The sequence below is a fragment of the Anopheles gambiae genome, chromosome 2 (genome assembly GCF_943734735.2).
Source record: "Anopheles gambiae chromosome 2, idAnoGambNW_F1_1, whole genome shotgun sequence".
In the NCBI taxonomy this organism is placed as follows: domain Eukaryota; kingdom Metazoa; phylum Arthropoda; class Insecta; order Diptera; family Culicidae; genus Anopheles; species Anopheles gambiae.
Genome location: NC_064601.1, coordinates 109,659,897 through 109,681,793, shown reverse-complemented (window position 1 = coordinate 109,681,793; position 21,897 = coordinate 109,659,897). Strand labels below are relative to the sequence as shown.

The window sequence follows — 21,897 nt, the reverse complement described above, 5'->3', positions numbered from 1 at the left end:
TAAGTGGTGGATCGCTTTGCTTTTTATTGGCCCGAATGGGAACGACGCTTTACACCGTACTCAGCGCGTAACGGAACCGGGACAAACGGGGTTGTTCGGATTTATGATGATAAATTAATTAGCCCTGGTACGGGCAGTGTCGTGCCGTGTCTTGCCGATTTAATGATACGCGTTTACGCGCCGTACTGGAAACGGAGCGGCCGCGAAAGATAGGCCAATGGGCTAATTTTCAATAGGTACACAGTTTTAGTGTGTGTGTGTGCATGGTTTTTTAAAGGTACGTACGCAGCAATACAGGTGACAGGTGGCCGTTCAAACCAGGAACCACTTCCGGCGTTCGACAATCGATAAATCCTTCCAAAAACCGCACGACTCGTACGCGTACGCACCATATAACGCTGCTAAACAAATCGACCATATCAAGCTCTCTCTCTCTCCCTCTCTCGTTCTCTCTCTCTCTCTCAGTCGTTGAATGTGAGGCAATTAATTTCGTGCATTCGTTCGCTCGGTCCAGGGCTTTGTAATTACAGCTAAACGGGATATCCAATGGCTCATTAACGGTGCGAATGGAATGGTTCCGGACGGTAAGGCCCGAACCGGGGTAGAACCGTCACTACCAGAACCACCTGGGACGCGTGTGGTTTACGGGTGGGCCATGCTGGGTCGGGGTTTATCACTTTACGATTTCAATTTACGGCACCGCACCACCGCCCGTTCGCGGGGTGCGATTGTAATGATTTCGGCCGCGAGTCTTTGCATTCCCCGTGTTCCGGTGTCCGTTTGGTGAGCAATTTGCTCGTGCAATTGACGGACGTCCCGATTGGAGTGATTGTGCTTTCCTGCGTTTTAGTGAAAATGCCATGCTTATATTTCAAAGCTTGCTTCTATACAGTGAAGTAGTGTATGTGTCTCTGTACCCTGGTTCACGAGTTTGGAAGCATAATTAGATTGGCAAGACAACAACACCCAATACCGATTGCTGAACATCGGACATAATATTGTACCATTGAAAAACCCGCTCCAATTCTGAATGGTGGTGGCGCTGCTGTTGATACAATGTTTAAGTACGGCTGGGAAAGCAATCGCAGATTGGTACGACCGCACAGGTCAACCACAGGTGGTGTGGGCACTTCAACTCGCACACTTCAACTCGCGCACCGCAGCGCTACCGACCTTAACTTTATGATTCCGTTGCCCTGTCTACTGCTGCTGCTGCTGCTGCTCGAAGCATCCCTAGTTGGCGGGTTGGGTGCAGAAAATGAAAGTGCAAGACAAAATGGGCGAAATGTCATTTCCCATATGCCATCGGACGTCTCCGGTAGCGCGCGAGTGAGTGAGAAAGATAAAGAAAGAAAGAAAGAAAGAGACCGAACGATGGCGACGGCAAGAGGAGGGCAACACGGAATTAGTTTATATCTAATTGTGATGCAAATGCGCACCGAACGACCTTAAGGGTTTGCTCAGGCGACAGCAGGCAGCGCAGAGTCAGCGCGCATTTCGCGATGGACTCCCACCCTTAACCCAGCCCCGCCCCTTTTGGGTCGCGTCCATCCGTCCACGGCACAACAAAGTGGCTGAAACGTTCCAACAACCGACTCGGGGGTAAAATCGTTGTACAAACACTCACGCTGCTGGATGCTGCTTGCTTGTCTGGCGCTGTTGCTGTTGCGTCTTGTTCCTCCCAGACTCCAGAATGGACCGTTCATGGTTCAACACGTGTGTGTGTGTGTGTGTGCACTCGGGTTCGCCTTACCAGAGCGACTATTTTATGCAAATATTTGTGTCCGGCTTCCGGACACGCAATCGAAATCGCAATCGCATTGTACGGGCAATGGTGGTCAGCTAGTTTGCCAGCGAGTGTTGAGCCAGTCGAAGGAGCCTGCCAGTGCCACAATTGCTGTTATAACGCTGTCGGCGCTTGGGAAGGGGGAGGGCGGACGGTTGCTGCCCCGCATTTGCCCGAAAACGTTACGCAAATCGAATTATTATCATTATCTGATAAAGCGTTTAGCTATTGACACATACAAAGCCTACAAAGCGTGACACGAAGCGCACCGTAGCAGCGTTCGTTGTAGCGATGGCTCGCTGGTCCATGGCGTGGAGGCCGGTAGCGGCGATAGTGGCGCGGCGGAAATGCATAATTTTCAACCGTGGAAAGTGCCGGCCAACTGCCACGGCCGCTGCCGTGTGGAGTTGCGGTTGTTGCCGATTGTGTCCATCAATTTGCGCAAAATATAGTTATCCGCAACACACTCATTACCCTTTTTGTCGTGTTTCTTTTGCCGCCGAACGGGTCAGTGATGTTTGCGAGCGGGTGCGAGTGTGTGGGTAAAAGTGGGTTAGAGAGGTGTGAGACAGAAAATCAAACTTTGTGCCCTTTTTCAAAATAGTGTTACAATTTACATGAGATTTTGCTAAACTCGTGTTACACGAGTAACATGTTTTAAACACTTTTTTTCAATTGTCAATTTACAGACGTTGGAAAGTTTTTCTATTTGAATTACTTTTTTCTTATGGGATATATTTAAAATGTAAAAATAGTAGGAAACAATGCTTAATTGTAGGGTACTTGAGAAACGTATGCTTGTAGAAGTTGTAATTTCTTACAAAAAGAAAACTTTAGCAAAAAAAAATTAAAATTGATTCCAATGAAGCTTTATAATGCCATTAACGTATTTTGACGCTTAATGTAAAGTATTCATGTAACTTAATGTGAATGTAACTAATTAATTGAACTTCGATTGCCTTCACAACCATATAAAACCCGTGCACATTTTAGTTGAACTTTGAGCCAACTATCGAACTGCCATCAAAAATGTGTTTAACTACATATTGAGCTACGACTAGAACTCGAATATTTAATACTGTTAAATATCGCGTAATTTTGCTTCTTCTTCTTATAGTACGTGGCGTAACGTCCAACGTGGACATGACGGCATATACACGCTTTCCAGACTTAATGCATTACCACGCAACCAGCTAGTCAGCCCTTGCTACGCGGGCTCGGTACATGCTAGACTTGAACCCACGACGGGCATGTTATTCAGTCGCTCGAGTAGTAATTTAAATAATTATTAAAACAATCTCACCGAAAAGTGTTTTCATTTTGTTGTAGACAATTCATCTGTCAAATAGTGACAGACTTGACTCCGTAATGGCGTAACACGAGAACCGCGTAACTTGAGAGCAGGCTGTACACAATTGTTCACAACCGTTCGCTATTGAACTGACAATTAGGCATGCAAAATACATCCCGAATGATGAATGTCACATTGAAACAGAAGGAAAATTTCAGCCATTTTAATTCTAATGCAGAAAATGTGCCATTTCAGCAAAATAACGAGCGGCAATAATGTGTGGAACGGTCTTGCAAGACAAAACTCCCTGCCAACAGTGCAAGTGATAGTAATTAGTCCCCGGTGTCATTGGCTTCCCGTACCGAGAGGACCGTTTCCCCTTCTCCCCCCCCCCCCTCCGCCCCCTCCTTTGGTGCTTCCGGTCCGGTCAACGAGGCGCTCAATTTGAAGCTTTATGTCGTACTCGACCCTGCCGAACATGAGCCATCGGCACACATATGCAAAGAGTGTGTGTGTGTGTGTGTGAGAGCGACAGAGAGCGAAGAGAACGAAGAACAGACCATTCCTTGATGGGAAATTATTATCACAGGTGTACTGGTAGAAGACCCTCAGGGTTCCCTTCTTTCCAGGGCAGGGTTTTTCTTGCACCGAAACACAATAGCTACAGCTCCGCCCGTTTGTATTAGAGCAGCGGGTGGGAATGGTGGGAAAAGTGTTCTTCTCCCTGGTAACTGGTGGTGGTAACGGGCAGCCACAAGGGTGGAGGGTAGGAGCAGGGATATAAATTGCAATTAGTGTAGATGTCTGATTGCGCGTACCACTAATGCGATTAGGTGCACGACAGTAACGATCGACATGCATATCAGGTATCATCTAGCGCAACCCGGTTTCAACAGCAGCAGGCCATGGGGTTCCCTTTTTGCCATTAGCATGTGTGCACATTCGAGGAGGGGAAACGGGGGGTGTCATGGGTAAAGAGATATCACGCTCATCCGGTGTGTCAGTGGAGTGTATGTGTGTGTGTGTGTGTGGCTGTGCTGGGAAGTGAGTTGAAAACTTTAAGACGCTAGACTGCTTGGATGGTTTTGAAGCTTTTAAAGCTCACGTTTGAAGCGTATTGGGTCGCAATCGATTTAAAGGAGTTGCGATCGATGCGGAGATAGACAAAGAACGGGAGAGAATAATATTGTTTTATGGTTGGTAAAATTGCTACATTTCAGATGTAACAAATTAAAACAAAAAAGTGTTTTTTTTTCAGACACACACTAAAAACGGAAGCTTAGGGCATACATTGTCTGGAGGTTTTGCAAGCGACCGAGCAGCAAGCTTCGCTTTGCACAACCGTTTGGCGGAAATGGTGAAGAAAGTAAACAAGCGAACGGGAACAACGGCGGAATGCAGGAACGTGCCAACGACAATCGCCAACCGGTGGATGTAATGGAAAATTACACACACACACACACACCGGAAAGCCAACCACACATGCACATGTAATCGGCGTGCGTGTACATGTGAACGTTAAATAAATATTGTACGAAAATAAATTACAAGTACACAAGCACCGTGCACAATTTTGTGAACGTGTGTGTGTGCTCCGTTGTCCCTGCAGTCACATAAAATAAGCAGCACAATGGAGTGTGTGTGTGTGTGTGTGTGTGTGTGTGTGTGTGTGTGTGTGCGTATGTAGGTTTTGGGAAAGTGGGAAGTGGCTGGAAGTTACACCGTAATCACTCCGTTTGCTTCGAGAACTAGTCTGGGCAGCAACAGACACAATAGAAGAGAGAAAGAGAGAGAGAGAGAGAGAGAGAGAGAGAGAGGAGACATATACAACGAGAGCGAGATAGAGAGACAATACTCGAGACAGCAAGAAAGCAACCTTAGGGACGGACAGTGCCAAACCAGTCGACCAGCGTCTTTGCCATCGTGGCAAGACGCTGCATTACGCTTAACATGGGTACAAATGGAGCGGATTTGCAGGAAAAAAAAGGATGTGGGAAAAAGGATTCCCGTTTTTCTTTACCGGTGGGTTTCCGGATTTACCCCCCCCCCCTTATCTCCCCCCTCGCCACCCATTTTCGCTGCACTCTCTGCACTCGGAGTTTCATTTTTAATGCCGACACAAGTGTTTGTTGAGTTATTTTTGCACCAACCCTCCGGGCATCCGATTTTCTTGTTCTTCGTCTTCTTCGTTTTTTGCTTGCTCGCATTTGCCACGCCACTTTTTTGTTGCATTCTTTCAAGTCGTTCAAGCGGCTAAAGATACAGGGCAGGGCTGGTAGGACGCACCTTTTCAAGAGGTGTTTGTGTGTGTGTGTATGTTAAACGGGAAACTCGGGGCTGACTTTTCTTAATTCTTCTTTCCTGCCGAGGTTCCCTGTGGTTCTCACCTGTGCGATTTGGTGCTTGTAAAAGGCGCGAGGAAGGAACATAATCGCCTATAGTGTGATGTGCACGTCAGTTACTGTGAGATGTGTGCACGTTTTATGATCGTGTTAGAATTGGTACCAGATAAAAGGGGCAGTATTGCGTTTGGGGTATGAAAAACCACTTGTTTCGGACGTTTCTCAAGCGGTGAGGGTTCTTTGTTTGGGATGTATTCATGTGCCTTTGTGTTACATTGTTCTATTTTGTATAAATGTACTCTAAAACCTTGTAGAGTTTGATTGAAGAGCAACAAGTTGCTAATTATCGATATAGAAGTATGTTGGTATTACATTTTAATAAAAAAAGTTTAAAAATTAAAACAAAAGCTGTCTAGTTTCACTATAACGCGTGAGTAGATAGAACTAAAACCCACATTTCAGTCGATTTTAAAGGGCTTTTATTAAAACTCCCTCAAACTGGTGCAGTTTTAAGAATGTTTAAACCTCCATTTTAGGGGATACAGCCTCCAAAGCTCGATTTTCGAACTAGAATATGTCAATTGGAGTCACTATCCATGCCAATTAGTAACTCGTTGAGAGTGAAACAAACCATTTCTGAGTGGAATTTTTACTTCTAAACTCAAATCATAATGGAAATTCGACTACTAATCGACTCACAGTGAATTAAGTATTTTGTGTATTATGCCCACGCTACTTAGTGGTTATTCATAGAATTTATTCCTATCCATACGTTACTCCAAGAGCTGATTTCATACATAAAGTAAATTATTTGTGCTTCAAATAACCCTCGATGGCATTCATCAGTACCAGAACGGTATGCAATACGATGAGTTATTAAGTCTTTTACGCAAGTACTTGTTTAAAAGGGTACTAAAGGCAAAAAATGATTTTATTTAAAATAAAAAAGTAGTATAAATAACACCGATGAGTATATTAGACCGTGTACTTGGTCGGATGATGTGTTCCACGCCATAGTCAAGCTGGGCAAGTGGGGTACAAGCGATCATTATGATGAGTTCTCTTCTTCCCACTTTACAGTACAGTCCATCAACGATGAAAGCGACACCAACGAGAACACCTTTACAAGCGGCACGTGTTCGATGGAGACGCATGGTAGTTCAAGGAAATCTGTCCTAAATCCGTGGAAACAAACCATCCATTAGGTCCATTCGTCTCGATGACTTACGTAATACTAATTCACTTACTCACGAATTAGACTACAAAGTTACTAGAAAATAGAGTTCAAAAAGCGCACCATACTCTAAACCCATCCAGCACTATCCACCAACCGTCGTTTTCATTACGACAAAGCACGTCATGCAAAAAAAACCCGGCAAATCGCACACAATGATAAGGGATTTGTGTGTCCGAGTATTGCAAGCGAACCATCGTCCCCGTTGGGGTTTGTCAATTCTGTGACATTTGGACTAGTTCGCTTGTTTTTTCTTCTTCTTGTTCTAGTGTGCTTTGTTGCAGCGTTTGCGGACCGCGATCGTCCGTGCTTTGCATCTCAACACTCGAGACCGTAAGCCGTACAGGTATCGTTTCTAAGTATCGCTCGTTTCTTACTAACGCCATCATCCCGTGTGGTGCCCATGTCGGCACCATACGTTGCGTTGCGAAGGCTGGTGCTATCGGATTCAGCGCAAGATAGTGACAAAAGAGGGAGGACAAAAAAAGCCATTTGGACGAATAGGAATGAGTCCTCGGGCAATCTGTGACACTACGGGGTAGAGACAGATCCGGGAATTACGTACCAACCCGGAACTAGGGCAGGATTGTTTCGGCAGCAGCATCAGCAGCAGCACCATCAGGATGGTGCGCTCCCGGCAGATTGTCATTGCTCAACCTCTACCGTTCTCACCCTTACGAAATCATGTGTCGATGTGTGCTTGTGTGTGTGTAGGTTCAAAATTTCAAATCCTGTCTTTGCGGCAGACACTTCCGTTGGAATCCACTGAAGCACGGCAGCACGCCCGCAAGCGTGTCTCTCCCAGGATTACGGCATACGGCGACATCTTCCGTTTGTTTAGGGTTAAGCACTTCACGTACGGGCTTTGTGTTGTGAGGTTTGTTGTTTTTCCCTTCTTTTCTTCTCTTTGTGCGTGTGTGTGTGTGCATTGTAACGTATTTGCCAGTTCCGACTGCCGTCTGATCTCCGACGCTACGGTCAGTGAAGAAGTTCCTGCTCCTGTACGCACACGCATACGCAAGGGGTAATAGAACAAAACGCGGTGTGTGTTTGTGAGTGTGTTAGTGGCATAAGATGCTGTTCCTTCACTGCGGGAGATGTTTGCCATGCCGTAAAGGGGAAAATTGTAGCGAGAGGGCGAGATTCAGTGAGAGAGAGAGAGCGCGCGCGAGTGCCTACTAAGGGGAAATTGTTATTGTGCGATGTTAATGGTTTCAACCAAGGATACGCTGCGCATGAGCTTCAGACAGGCCAGCGTATAATCGCTCGTACCACGGACACATATGAGAAGGATCAGCAGTAGCTGGTTTTGTTCGCATGTACAAGGATTATAGCGGAAGTTTGAAGCATAATGTGAATGTTTTTGTAAAATCGTTGAATTCTTGGCAATTATTCCATTTATTTTCTCATTTGCCTCCAAGATTGCATTTGATTATTTCTAGCACTTTGATATAGTATTGTAATCCATTTTACACTTTTCTTTAATCGCCATACAAGCATCAAAAGCGCTGTCGTTTCTTTGTCATCCAATAGAAAACATCGAAAAACATCGCATCTCCCTCAAAATGTCCCTTACGCTCACCAATCTCTCGCAAACGCTACCAGCGTAGTCGCAAGAGAGAGCGAGCGCTCTCCCGAGAGCAAACGGAGAGAGAAAGAGAGTGCGTCTACACCGTTCGGTGTGTGCGTTTTGTGTGTGTGTGTGTGGGGGGAAACCGGGCATCAGCCATCAGCGCTAGCAGTTAGTCCTGGTTTGTCTCTCCGCCATCGCGGAGGCTGCGTGGTGTAAAACTTTCCCTTCCAAGCCGTAGACGCTCTTTATTCCCTGTGCGAGCAAGACCTGCACGCAGGCACCCGTTTTTTTTTTGTATTGTTACACAGACCTTCTTCGGTGGAGGAAAGCGGGGCCAGTAAGCGGGGCAGTGCAAAAGTAGCTCCAGAGTGTTCCGTGTACTACGTGAAGGTGCGTGAAGCGAATTAGTGCCGTCGATTGAGCGTTGTTTCGTCTCCTGGATTTGTGTGTCTGCATATCTGTGCGCGTGTGTGTGTGTGTGCTTGTGTAAGTGTCGGCATGTTTGTGTGTGCGAGCTTCGCAGTGCGTGTGCCATAATTAGTAAAGTATTGCAATGCAAATTCAGCTGCGAAACGGTGTAACGAAAAGTTGACGCAAATTACACTCGACGACGGCACCGAAGTTGCAGAAGGAAAGGTTGCTTTGATTGGACGTTTCTTAATGTCGCATCGCGCTTGGGGCAATTGCTGTGTGCGTTAGTGCGTGTGTGTGTGTGTGTGTTATGGTACGAGGTATGAGCTAAAGCAATTCCAAAAAGCCGGCCGTATTTCCAGGCCAAATGTGCCAAATTCGTTCGCATCGTTTGCTTCCTTCGGTCCGAAAAGTAACGCCTGAAGGTAGGCTATTTCTGTGTCAGACTAGGCAGGAGCGAAAGAAAAAAAAACGGGCCGCTTTATCCCGTGCCAGCTTTCCACAACCGCACCACAATGGGTGTGCGTCTCTGTGTGCGCGAGAGTGAAATAAGATGCTATTGGTCTCCCTTTTTTTCCGTAGCTATTTTCTCGCTCTCTATCTCCCCCCTCCCCCGCTTCATTCTCTCTCTTGCTTTCTCTTAATCGCCTGTCCGTTTCCTACGGCACTTTGATGCTGGTGTTTGGTTTCAGTTTTGGTCCGTGAAACGAGGCAAAAGACCGTTCTCGCTCGGTGAAAAACTGTTGACGGTGGAGATCCCTGCTTCAAATGGGGGGTGAAAAAAGAAGGAGAGCGGCATAAAGCGGACACGGAGGGTATGGCTAAAGATGTGTCTCGAAAAATTGGTTGCTCTTGTGCGCGTGTCTATGTGTGTGTGTGTTTGTGTGTGTGTGTGTGTGTGTGTGACGTTCCGATAAGAGAAATGGGAACACATTTTCAACGCGTTTAAAGAGTTCGCTGCACAAGCTCGACATCCCCTGCCCCTACATCCATTCGCTGGATGGGTCCCAAAACCCCAAACGCTCGATTGTTCGGTTCGGTTCGGTCGTTCACTCGGTCGCGCTAGGTCCAAACTTGTTGGAGCGTCCATTGTTCTCTTCCCTTTGCTTGGTTGGTAGCTGATTTGTTTTTTGTTGTCTCACTTATTGCCAGAAAGTATCGCATCTTAAAGTGCGGTGCTCCTCTTCTTGTCTGTGTTTTCATGCCACCCCCCCTCCGGCCATCCGTTCACCCAAACAAATACACTCCAAAAACCGCACACACACGCGCACACATTCACGTGCTGCACTAGTCACACCAAACGTAAAATGCAATGCTTTCGGCACGTACCGAAAGCGCCGCTTAAACCCACTCGGCCACCTTTTTGTATGTGTGCCTGTGACCCATCGCATTGTTTACCCATTGGTTTTTCCGTGCCGTTGTCACCGTTTTCTGTGTCACTGTTTGGTGTAGTCTGCTCCTCTTTTCCACCCAAAAGTGTGTGTGTGTGTGTGTGTTTCTTGAGGAAAAAACTGTGTATGTGGAAGCAATACGGAATGAGCCGTGCTTGGAAGGAGCTGCTACCCAGTGAACCCGAGTGGAAATGATTTTTTCTCGATCATCTAGTGGCCCGCTGGCCAATGGCATGAAGCGGCTACCGTGGTAGCACACTCGAACGGGCGGGCGGTGGGAAGAGGCTGGCCATTATTTTGATAGGAAAGGATAATAAGAATAATGAAGTATCATCATCGCATCATTAATGTCAAACAACCTGACCATTTGAAGTGTGTGTCTGTGTGTGTGTGCTGGAACTTGTGCCCTATTGTGTGTAGGTGGAAGAGTGTCCCCAGAACGGCGACGAGTGTTTGCACCAAACACAGCCTTAAGAACAATAGCTACCGAAGAGTGTGTGTGTGTGTGTGTCTGTGTGCTGGAAGCGAAAAAGGAGCCAAGAGTACACACTTAATTGATTTTATCTCGATATCATTGACCTCGGGACAGACAGGACAGGGCGTTGTGAGTGTGTGTGAGTGATGAAAAAGACACGAAAAACCCACACCAAAAAAGACAACGACGAAAGCTCTGCCTGCTATGATCCAGACGGAGGCATCTACGCGACATAGGAGCGCGCGATCAAGCTCCTAATCGATTTAATTACATACCAAACCGTCGATGGACGGTCCACGGAGCCGTGACATGAAACGGACGCTTGATTTATTTGCAACAAAAAATCATTGTTTGCTGTGCAACACTGCCAAGTTGTGAGCTTCAGTTCAAGCCCAGCTTAAGTAACGAACGGGCTGTGTATAAACCATCACAGTGTTTCGATTAAAACTCCATCCAGTTGCACAATGATTGGACGTCTTTTTGGTGCTCCTGTTGCCTCACACAATAACGATAAAGAAACGTTTGCTCTCTCTCTCTCTCTCTGTCTCTCTCTATCTCTCTCTCTCTCTCTCTCTCTGTCTCTCTCTCTCTCTCTTTCTGCTACGTATGTTTATTGACCGTCCCGGTTTCGATAAGCGAATCAAACAATACCAGCAGGAGGGACACACTAAGACACAACCACTAAGCCACCGTCACCGCCAGGTTTCTATGGACAGTGTGGCCGTACCGAACGGAGCGTGGAAAAAAGCGTCACAAAAATTAGAAAACCATTCGTCTGCGTGTGTAATGTTTTATTCAAAAGCTTGCCTTCACACGGGCACCAGCACAGGGGTGGTGACTTCGTGCGAGATCTTGTCCGAGCTTTGCGAGAGGATAGCAAGCAAGCAAGTGAGCGGTGACGGTGACTTAAACGTTCCGTCGCAAGACACTAAAGGTTCAAGGATGAAATGGAAGGTATGTGTGTGTGAGTTTTTGTTTTTTTCCCTGCACACACACACACACACATACATAACAAAAGCACGGCGGGTTTAGCAGGAGAAAATATCGTTTTCATCGTAGCCTTTACCCGCCTGCCAGTACGCTTCATTCACCCTCGATGGACCAAATCGCTCGATGGTGGTGGACAGCTCAGAGAGACAGATTAGAAGAATATTCAATAATCCAAACGGGCAATGGAAAAGTCGTCAGTGGCTTTGCCGCATCGAACCGTTCGCAGTCGCGGCGAGTGCTTTCCTCTTCGTGCGAACGGAGGTAAAGTGATCTAAAGTGATGGCCACACTGTGTGTGTGTGTGTTTTGCGTAAGCTAGTTCGTGTACTGCTTGGCTGTTTGAGACAGTTAAAGTAAGGAGCAATGAAAGGAAAATGCTACCACGAGTGCAAAAAAAAACACATGCAAAACTCGTTCTACGTTCTTAAGAACCTGATTGTTCATTCACTCCGTGAGCGGAAAGAAATGGAAAACTTCACCTTACCTCGAACGCAGTTTCATTCCCACGAAAAGTTACGCTTCCCTCACATACACACACACACATACCCGTTGAATTCAATTGCGAGTGGGCCGTTTTCTCCCACCTGCAAAGGTAAAATGCGTATTTCGGTAGCGCAAGTGGTTAAAGCAGTTGAACAGTAAGACCCCGGTGGATAAGTATTTTTAAACTCACTTGTACCAGCTGCCGTTTTTCCCCCTTCACCTGGTGCTGTCAGACCGGCCAGGTGGTACGATTCTCAGACCGTCCTTGCACCTCCGCGAACTCGTCAATTGGTTTTATGCTGATGAGTTACTTCCTTCCTGCCTGCTGCCGGGTGGTGTTCATTCGTTCGTTCGTTCGTTCGGCAGGTGGTTCACGTGGGCGAGTTCGATGTGTGATGAAACGCACTGCATCAAGAGGGAAGGGGCAGCGGTGGAAGCAAAACCCGGGGAATATATAAAAATAAAATGTTCAAATGTTTCGCACAAAACCGCACGGGTGGAAAATTTTAATTGAAAAAGTTGTTGTCGGCCCCGTTTTGCGAACGCCCGGCAGCGTTATTTTCCCCGCCCCTGCACAGCAAGTACATCGTATCGGCAGGGATGGGATGGGGCTGTCTGTAAAGAAATGTCTCAGGAATTTCACTGGAGGAGCAACGGAGGGAAAGCCCACGGAAAGCCGAAGCCTTCCAGTTCCAGGGCTCGGTTCGGCTCGGTTTATTAACTCGGATCAATGGCAGTAGGAATGTGTTTGTGCCGCCGCCAGCCGCGCCAGCTGCTGCGACATGCGGCTTCAGCGTCTGCCCTACCTTTGCCGCAATCGGTAATCACCGCGTGGTGCATTGTGCGGAAGAGGTGAACGGTACATTATGTTAAATAATAATATTTTCAAGTGCCCGCATAATAACCCTTGACGGTTGCTGCTCGAGCCCCGGGTGCTTAGAGGCTTGGTGGAGCTGGATGGTTCATGGAGCCGCTGCTTCTGGGGCTGGAGAGTTGGGAGGGGTTTTTGGGAAGGGATTTTTGGGTGCGGCGAGTGGCACGCTACATTATATTACACCCGTCAATTTAGCTCAAGTGTAGTTGAACAAGCAGTCGGTGGAATGTGATGCGCGATGGGCGCGAAAATACAAGCGCAAATGGAATTTCTGCTGCTGTGCTGTGTTTTGATGATGATTACAATTTTATCGTTTTCATTCAACGAAATTGAACTATAATACTAATCAATTTTACAGCACTTGCTCTCCTATATCGTTATAACTCATTTAAAGATGAGATGAGCTGGAGCAGACCGATAAAGTAGCTGACTCAATTAGCTCGATTTGGACACATAAAAATGATCCCCTTTTCCTTTTCGTGTGTTCTGCTTCTCACACGCACATAAAATGCCATCCCATCAGCTGCACCATGTGCATGCGCCACTAATGGAGATGAACCTGGACCCGAGACCGGCTCCAGGCTCCAGCTGTCCGGTTCTGTGCGAGCATCATTCATCAATTTCATGAATTTCTGGGACAGCACACGTAGCAAGCATGAGGAAAAGAAGAATGAGCCTTACCAGGAAGGACGGGAGTGACCTCCCAATTAGTCCATGGAGCATTTCGAATGAGAGGTGGAAAAAAGGTTTGCAGAAGACGACGAACCCTAGCGAAAAGTGTCAAACCGTCTAGAAGATGTCTCTGTGTTGGGAAGTTTTGTGCTGAGACAAAAAAATGCTTAACAAAACGCACAACACGACTACGAACGTCAACGTCATTACGTACTGCCACTTTTTTTTTGCAAGTGCCACTTTGCGGTGGTAGTTTTGTGGCATCTGGGTTTTGGGACAACGGTGTCCTGTTCTGGTATCTGTATCTTAAATGATGATTTCCGATTCTATCATTCACCTTCGCTGCATTCCTTACATCGTTTTTGCCGTTAGCTTCAGTTTTGTTTTATGATGGTCAGATGCTGCTGCTGCTGCTGCTGCTGCGGCTGCTAATATGCCCTGGGCAACGAGTGATTGTGTGTGTAAAAAAGGCACACACTTGAGCATCAATCATTTGCCACCGTGGGATGATAAGGAAGAAGTATGCTGCACCCACGACACGCCACGCGAAACGACCTATTGTCCACCCGGGGAGTTCGTGTGCGGTATGTGTGTGGGCAAATTTGTGTGGTAATTAATCACACATACCAACAGACCGACCGATGCTATTCTATCGTGTGACGCTGCCACACGCTGTGGCGCTTTGCAGAGGTCACACGAGCGAGTTTTTAGCATGACGCTACATCCCGCTGTGGCGGGGGTCAGGTAAAACTGGTTCTGAGCCCTATGACCGAGCCTGTGGCTGAGAGGTATGGATTCAATGCTATGGTCTGAAACTTTAATGAGTCTTTAATGGCCATTAGATGGACAGAAGGATGTCTGAGGTCGAAAACTTTAAGATGAAAGATGGATAAAATATGCAACAAACGTAAATGGGTTAGATGGGAAAAGGAGAATTGATTTAAAAACGGGCGGCTCAATTAACTCGTACATATTTAATCGAGTATTCAGTTTGTGGTTTTACTTTGATGTCAGTTGGAAGGCAACCGAATGAGTGTCTTTTTAGAATCTAACATAAAACATTCGAAACATATTTGATGAACTCTCTACCGAGCTGCTTCCTCTACGGATATGAAATTGTAATACCTCAATATTGGTTTTGGTTGATGCATCCACTTTGCCTAGAAAACACGTGTTTAGAGGATTTCCATAAATTACGTAACGATCGTTAGACGGAGGGAAGTTATGATTAAATACATCAAAGTGAAAGTGAGTTTGTTCTGTAGCAGAACTTTGTACCGGATGAATTGAATAGATTGTTAATCCATTAGAAATAAGGGGAGATAGTTTTTTTTCCTCAACATATTTAAACACATTGTTTAAAGATGAGTACTGTGTGTTATGTATTTTAGTAGATTTAAAATGTTATTTAAAATAAAAGAAACTTTGATTTCGAATGGCAAATGTTATACGGTTATACCAATACATTTAAAGTGTGTTAAAAAACTGTATTGAAATTAGCGAATGTAATGGTATGTAGTAGTGCCGGCTAAGTAAGGAATTAACGGGATGGCGGAGAGAATACTGTATCTGCACGACTCCACACAGCATAACACGGAGCATAACATAACAACTGCCAGCTGCCAAACGCTTTACAAAACGCTTGGGAAAAGAGGTAAAGCGTTTCAGCAAGCAATCGCATTGCAGTAGGTTGGTAGCTTTTCAACAAGCAATGAGCGGCCTACTAAGGATATTCATAACATGGTACCGGCAATGAAGCGTTTTCTGAAGCGTTTTGCAGCTGTCAGTTGTTATGTTATGCTTCGTGTTATGCTGTGTGGAGTCGTGGGGTAACGTTATAAATAGGCGAAAATTCAACGTTACATTTTGTTACGTTAGGGTTAAGCGAGTATAAACTCTTATTGTTTTTGACAATACGTCATTTATGGATGACCCTCGAAAAAGAATGTGCCTAGAGCTGGGTACAAACAAGCGTCAATTGAATGACACCAAAGCACACAGACCTACGAAAAAGGAAATTCCGCTAGTGAAACTGATATTGACACCGTGCTAAAGATTGTGTGCTGCTTCTCTTTTCACTTTGCTTTCTTTTTGCTAAAATGTTCATTTTGACGCTGCCCGATTCAAGCAAGGCGAGTCACTTTAAGAGTGGAATGTAATACAGAACGCGCTATGCAGGACGCAACCCCAACGCGTCCAACGCGAATCATGTGCTCCGTTGCATCCCGATGGTATGCGGGAGGGGGGAGGCGTTAAAAGTAATAATAAATTTATTTGTCTCACGTCAATGTTAATAAAAAAAGAAGCAGGCAGGGAGACCAACAACGAAGCTCCCAACGACTCAGATGATGATCACGATGACGACGATGGTACGGACGTTATAGCTGGTAGGGTGCTAGTGTAGTGATTGTGTTTCGGCCTGCTTCTGGGTTGGTGTGTACAAAATTCATTGCCTTCCAGAACAGTGGCGACGTGCCGTCGTGCGCAGACACGGCTCGGCGCAAAAATTCATCCTTCACGCGAGACCGCGTGTTGATGAGCGCAAAGAAACACAAAAAAGAAGAAGAAGAAGAAGAAAGAGGAAGAAGCAACATCTCGTAACGATTGTTACGTGAACCTATTTCAATTTTCCCGCCTTAACGCGTAGCACATCTTTTATTTCGACGCGTCGCCGCCGTTTGCCACGCGAACGTTCCTCCACGGGGGTTCCTTCACAGGTAAACGAACGTGCACTCGCGTGCAAACGCCGTGCGCTTCACTCTTCATCGCCGCCGTGGAAACGATGGCATGGACAGATAAATTAAAGAACTAAAAGTCCCGTGATTTATGTGACCCAGTGCCCCGTGATGCGGGGTTGGACGTCAGCGTCCATACCTCCAAGCCGAAATTGGGCAGCTGATGGGCGGCTGCTGCTGCTGTCCACCAAAAAGTCGGATCCACTGACAAGCCGGGCGCACGTACCTCGCCTTCCTTTTGATGCGTGGTAGCGCCGGATGGATGCTGGCATTTCTGTGTACCGTGTCCATCTTGGCCGTTTTATTTTTCTCGCCCCGTTATTGCTCTTGTTAGGAAGCTCGTTTTTTTGGTTTTGTTCGCTTTGGAGCAAGATTTTTAATAACATTTTTATTGTTTTTCCTTGTGCTTGATATCTTTTTTCCATCATTCCATGATTTTAACACAAAACACACACACACACATATACGCACACGCATTATCCATCTTGCCGAGCGGCTTGTTTTGTGAGGAATAGAAAAATCCTACCACTGGATGGAATTTATTGTACAGAATTTTCAAACACAATTGTAAAAGCTTGGTAGCTGACTGGAAGGTACAAGAAGCGAGAGGGATGGGCAAGAGGGATTGACTACATACTATTATCGTTCCCTGGAAACATTGTCAAACTCTCCTCTCCGCTGCATGGCGTACGACGGTTTGCGCCTGAAAGTATGCTATGCTACGCTTTAAGTCTTCGTGAGCTTCGATACACAGAGAAAGATAGCGAGAGAGAGAGAGAGAGAGAGAGAGAGAGAGAGAGAGAGAGAGAGAGAGAGAGAGTGAGAGCGGGTATGGATGTGCACGTATAATATTATTATATGGTTCATCTTTCATGGCTGCATGTTAGCTGGGTCGCTTGGGCTTTGGCCTTGCGTCGTCTGCATTGGGTCGCTGTAACGATGGTTTATTTTTACCCCTGGCTCCCTGCAGTGTCGTGACCGACCAGGCGCACCCATCGATCGGGCGAGGATTTTTTATTGCTTCTTTCTTTAGTCGACGAACTGTGCCCTAAAAGTGTCAAAGTATCAGTCTGTGTGTGTGTGTGAGTGTGGTTGAGTAGGACGAAAAAATATTACCGAAAGCCCCCGTTAGCCTGATTCAGATAAGAAGCGGTCGAGCAAAAAATAAACCCTTCCAGTGCGGATGGACGAAATGGAGGCGCCCAGCCTTTCTTAGCTTCAGGGAGAATAAGGGTCGAGTTTACTGCGTTGGTTTCATACGCGTTTACGCTCCCGGGGATAAAAACGAAAAACCACAGTTCCTCACACGTTCCTCCAGCTCCAATTAAGAAAACCACATTGTAAAAGTTTTATTGCGTTTACGCCTTGCACCGTTTTGCGAACCGTTTTTGCTTGCTTCGTGTACGTACGTACTACTTACTATCTGTATGATTGCGTGGAGTGCGCATTATTTTCACCTCCCCATTATCAGGGCCACCTTCCTTGCGGATACCATCTGCCCGATGGTTTTCGGCTTCGCTAGTAATGGAAATGGGGTATAGCCTCCCCGTTCAGCGTCCGTTAAAACGGTGGCAAACTTTTCGACAGTACGGGCCCGCGCGCGCTGTGTGCAAACCCACAAACCTAAGTAAGTGTGATCATAAGTCGTTCCTCCCAGGAGAAAGTAGGAGGCGTACGTTGAAGGCAGTTTTTTTGCTGGGGGGATGAAATGGTTTACTTCTACAAATGGGGGTTGCTTTTCTCCAAGCGAGCGTGCGAGGCGTGAAATGGACGGAAAGCGTGCACCATTTCCTTGAAACCACCGCCTTCGGTTATCGTAAAGATGTCCGCAGCCAACCTTTTTTTCCAACCCCTTTTTTTTCGTTTTCTCTCTTCTCCACGCCCTCAACTTTCCACGTCCACCCGTCGTTCTTCACCCTCACTGGCGTTAGAATTTATTTCGTGTGTAGCAAGCGAACCGCCCCTCATACCTCCCCTCGGGGGCGCAAGTCGCAACAGCCGGGCTGCTTACGCATGATGATGTATGGCGCACAAGTTATGGAAACGAGTTGAATAAATCTTCACAACCGCGCGACAGAAAGTTGAGTTGAGGGGAGAAGAAGAAGAAGATGGTGGTGTTATGGTGCTGCCCTACCCGGCACGTGGTGGGAAGGGGAAGAAAAGATGCCCGGGAATATTCCCCACGGGACGGGGGCGGTGCGCAAAGAGGAGCGGTGGCAAACGACATCCTTTTTGAGAAGATAACTCGTTGTCTTTGATTAAATTAGCATGGTTCCCGGGTGGAAAATCATGCTTCACTTCCGCCCATTGCGCTTCGACAGGCGACAAGGCGCTACGGCAGATGCGAACGGAACGATGATGGGAGGCAGGAAAAGCTGCTCGAGCTCGCGGCTGAAGGCGTCATAAATATTAGCACGCTTGCTACAATTAAAATGGAGCAGGCTGTGATGGGAAGAAAGAGAGTGAGAAAGAGAGCAAAGAGAGCAAAAGATAAAGCACAAAAATCCTCACTGGTGCCTTGTTTAGGATCGTTTGTCACTTCCGACACGTTGAGGATGGTAGTACGGCAGGAGTAAAAAAGAAATTCATTTGACTATTTAAAAAAAAAAGCGAAAAAAACACAGGATGTGATTTTGCAATTTATTCAACCGTTATTAACCCTCCACAACATGATGACGCTTTGCTGGCTGCTGCTATTTGACGTTCGTTGTAGAAACAGGAGGTGGGTTCGCGCGGGTTACACGAGAGATAGAGAATTATCTAATTTAGAGCTGTATCGATACGCCAGCCGCTAATTGGAATCGATGATGGACGGATTCCTCGCCGGCTGATTAACGGCCATTTGGATTAGTGCCGGAATGGGAATCATAATTCCAACAGGAACGGTGAAAGCGTGTGAAACAAGGCAATAAATGGTAAATCATACATTCCATATCATCGAAATTATGATCATGCTTCCACCGGCAATGGTTTGCGCCAATGTTTGCGCTCATGATACGATTGGTGCTACGTTCTAGCCAATGTTTCGACGGCGCAAATCATCGGGTGGGTGGGGAGGAGAAGTAGCATGATGTAGCATCCTTAGTCCGGTGGTGGCGGAATTCTAATTTACTTTAGTACAAACCGCCCGGGCGCACGCTGTGCGCGCGTAATCGCTGCGGAAGTAATTCAATATTTGTATTAAAAAGTTCATTGAATCGTGTTGCTATTTAATTTGTTTTATTTAAAGATAAAGCGAGAGAGAGAGAGAGAGAGAGAGAGAGAGAGAGAGAGAGTAGAGGAAGAGTGGAATTGAATGCGGTAGATTAATTATTAGCGTTTGAAATGTCATTAAAGGGCTATTATTGTTAAAGGGGCATCACAAAAGCGTTGCTTCCATATTGATCTATGTGAGCAATGGTGTTTAAATTGACGATTAGCACAAAGGCGGCATAGTATGTGGTTTAGTGCAGTTGTTAAAATGTAGCCGCAATTCTAATCTCCAATTTTCAATCCATTTTGTGGGAATCCATATATTGTTTTAGCCTTTAGTTTATATTGGTTTCCCACTGCTTGATCATTATTGTAGTCAAAATCATAAAATAGTACCACTAGCACTAATGCACTACACTATTGCTGACAAACAATAGAATAATGCAATGAAAACTGTTCGTTTAACCGTGCATGGGTGTGTTACAACACTGTTATTGCACAAAAGCAACCCAGCCTAAACAAATCCATCCACCGAATCTCTACAGCCCCATTATTCCGTTGGTGGTGCAATAAATTATTTAACTACCAACAAATACACACACACACACGCACCACGCAAAAGTTTCGTCCCGCTTTTGGCGTAAAATTCAATGCCCCTCCCCAAAAGCCATTTGGGAGGAATTTAGCTCTCCTTCTTTTTTGGGTTGGCCAAACTCTAAAACGCTATGCGACAAAAAGCTCCCTTGTAAGCTTTTCCCCCTGCTGATCTTGCTCGCTAAAGATAACACCCTCGCAGGCAGTACAAAACCAAACACACATACACGGGCGCGTGGCAAGCGCGCCTCAACACACATTAAAACCGTTCCGGACAAACGACCGCGTTGCGTTGAAAGCGGCGGGAGATGGAATGGAAAACCTTCGGCCGTGTGCAACTCCTCCCGGGGTATGATCAACTCACACTCTGGTGAATTTCCAGTGCGGACCTTGACTCTTCCCATCCTCCCAGAGCAGCATCCACCCTTACACTTTGTTTTCGTTGCTGGGTAATGTTTATGCTTTTGATGTTTTTGTTTGCCTTTTGGTGGTCGTGGTGGTAGTGGTGATCGTCCCTTGTAGACATAATAATTCTATTAACTGCGCCATTGAATGCGTGCGTTTTCATGGTGCTGTGGGGCCAGGTTTAACGGTTCGTTGGCCCGGATGCTGGATGCTGCAGTGAGCAAGTTTCCGGCGAAGTACGATGGCGATTTGAAGCAGCAGCCAGTAAGGGGGAGCTAATCTCGCAGTTTATCGTTTACTTTTATTGGAGAAAGTTTTAAATTTTTAGACGTTAGTTGTTTCGCTTGAAGTGACCGATCGCGGGTGAGTTGGGCATAGAGTCTCGGGTCCGCTCAGCTTAGCTTTCGCTTGGGGCTCTTCGTGCTAGCTGAGGCCTGTCTGCGTTGACTTTTGGTGGTAGTTCCATCAGGAGTTGGTTCAGGCAGTTTGTGTGGGTGCCTTGTGGCCTTTTCCGTTCATATGGACACATTATCTTACTTTCAAGAACGAAAAGAAAGAGAGAGGAAACTATAAAAAAACCTCTAAAACAAGGGACAGTTTGTCGTTTGAAAACGATTTGAGTGCGTTAAAACTATGTCCGGGAGAAGGCAAACTCACACAAACTTGAGTACAGTTGTGGTTCGGGACCAGAAGGGCTACTTGCTGCACTGCCCAACAACAACAGTGCAGCCTGCTCAACACTCTCCAGCGTGAAAGTTTTCCCCTGGTAATAATAGTAGCAAGTGGTGTTGGTGAAAAAGGTGTGAAATATGTTACGGTTCATGAGCGCAAAGCGTAGCCTCAAATTATGTGCTTTTCCTCTTGTTTTTTTGTCCCACCCTCCCGTAGTAGATAACTTTCAAACGCCTGCTATTGTGTGTCGCTAAGCGTGCTGTGTGCTTTGTACTTGAAACGGTCCAAGCAGCGCAAAGAAAGTTTAGCTTTGTCTAGAGTTTGTCACACACAACTCGCCACAGTGTGTGTATTTTTTCGGGACATGTTTTATAGCTTGACCGTTTTATTCATTTTGCTTTCGATAATGTTGTTCTTTTCCCATTTTTCTCGCCTCCTTTTTTACGTGAATCCAAAAAAAAAATCTCTCTTTTCTCGATCCAAAAATGTTACCAAATAAAAAAGCACACTCACAATTTTGTTGTCCGGTAATAGTTTATTGTGATATACTGTTGATTCAGTGTGTTTCGCGTGCTTCTAACCCAAACCCATCCACCCTTGTGGGTTGCTGCATTTTTTTTTTGTCTTCGTCCATTGCTCGCATCGGGCCTCGCGAACAGATGAGTTGCGAACAATGTTGTCATAGTTTAGTACCGAATGGTTTAATCCCGACGATACAGCACGAAAGGCAGGAGGGAAAATCGACCTTTTTTGCTGCTCACCACACTGTGGTGCCATT

The 21,897-nt window shown here is 46.1% G+C and overlaps 1 protein-coding gene across 13 annotated transcripts in view; it reads left to right on the top strand.

The window, feature by feature from the left end:
• Window positions 1–8,403: 8,403 nt before the first annotated feature.
• Window positions 8,404–21,897, top strand: part of LOC4576205 (cyclic nucleotide-gated cation channel alpha-3) — a 99,291-nt gene continuing 85,797 nt past the window's right edge. For 8 of the 13 annotated variants that reach the window (XM_061642801.1, XM_061642802.1, XM_061642799.1 and 5 more), the window contains exon 1: window positions 8,404–8,712. The gene's annotated coding sequence lies outside the window, so the exon portion shown is untranslated. The other 5 variants (XM_061642790.1, XM_061642795.1, XM_061642793.1 and 2 more) reach the window with 5 other exon arrangements.